At 35.1% G+C, this 1,614-nt stretch overlaps 1 pseudogene; it reads right to left on the reverse strand.

Annotated features, from left to right (window-relative positions):
• Positions 1–855: 855 nt before the first annotated feature.
• LOC102840240 lies at positions 856–1,360 on the reverse strand (annotated as a pseudogene).
• Positions 1,361–1,614: the final 254 nt, after the last annotated feature.

The following is a 1,614-nucleotide window of genomic DNA, read 5'->3' on the forward strand; positions in this document are numbered from 1 at the left end:
AAGAGTAGAGCTAACTATGCCTGTATTACATTGTATCATACTTGCGCCTGACATAATGTAACTAAAACACGTACACCCAAAAATGCACTGCCCCATTTTCCCCTTATATATCATGAATGAATGAATCAGAAATATTTGCTGTACACATAAATATCCAAAATCCAATCTTCAGCCTGTAGGCACACAGTCTCATTGGAAGCATAAATATTTATGACGGTTATGTCATCTTGTTCAACTGATCCTTTAATCATGAGATAATGTCCTTCTTTATCTCTTATGCTGGTTTTTGCCTTAAGATTTATTTTATCAGAGATTAGTATTGCCACTACTGTTCGTTTTTTATTGCAATTAGCTTGGCATATTTTTTTTTCCCATCCTTTAACTTTTAATTTGTTTTTATCTTTGTGTGTAAGATGTGTCTCTTGCAGACAGCATATTGAAGGATCTGGTTTTCTTATCCATTCTGCTGCTCTCTGTCTCTTGAGTAGTGCTTTTAATCCATTGATATTCTGTATATTCAAAGATCACATATGTGGGTACATTTTGAACTAAAGACTAAACTTTAGTTCAGGTTAAAAGTGAATGCATGCACTCCTACAAGGCTACTGAACCACTGTTATTGTTTTAATTAGGAAAAATGAATATATGACTTGTCTAGATTTTCATAGTTTTATCTATATAGAAATTTACTGTATTGTTCCTTTCATTAAAAAATATTCTGATCAAATAATCTTAAAAAGGAAATATAACATAACTGCAAGTCTGCAAGAAAGGCAAAGAGAAATGATTAATTTTCTGCTCAATTATTATGCTTTGGATCTTTACAAGTCGTGTGTTAGTTTCCAGAGAACACTCCTATGCCCAAAATTTCATATACTGTCCTTAAGCATCAAAATGATCAGTGGGCCTATTGTATGCTGTTCGTACTGGTTATCCAACAAACAGCCGCATAGCTTTTATATAATTCTTTTCATCCAGTGTTAAACAGTGACAAATTCCTGTAGGAAGTGTTATCCTGTCTCCTTCTCCATGAAAATCCAAATCCACTTGTCCTCTTCATCTCTTACATCAAAAGATCCACTCCCATTCAAGACATAGCGAATTCCATCATCCAAGTGTAAGTGTTCTTCATAAAACATTTTAATCTTTTTTCATAACTTAGTATTTAATCTTTGTTATTTCCATCCAGGAATAGTATCTTTTCTAATTGTGGATCACTCTCGGGTTTGTAAGTACCCAATTTCCAGTAAAATACACCAAGCTGATGCAGTAGCTCCAGGCCAACCGGATGATTGGGCTCCAGTTGGTGGCGCTTCCATTGATTGTCAGGGGTCTTGTCCATATACCACACTTCCACCATGTTTCCCTTTATGAGTGAATGCAAATCTGGGGATAGTGGTAGGGTACTGCCAGAGGCTGAGTTCCAGATGACAACTCTCCTTCCATCTTCTTTTGATGTTTTCTGCATCATTCAATATTTTGCCCATAGAATCCTTCAATGATGAAAATTGAGGTTTGAATTTTCATTTCAGTTCTTTAAACTTAAAGAATGCTGAGCATGTTCTTCCCTTCCAGCTTTCTAACTCCAGGTCTTTGCACATTTCATTATAATAT

The sequence above is a fragment of the Chrysochloris asiatica genome, unplaced genomic scaffold, assembly GCF_000296735.1.
Source record: "Chrysochloris asiatica unplaced genomic scaffold, ChrAsi1.0 scaffold00002, whole genome shotgun sequence".
Lineage (NCBI taxonomy): Eukaryota > Metazoa > Chordata > Mammalia > Afrosoricida > Chrysochloridae > Chrysochloris > Chrysochloris asiatica.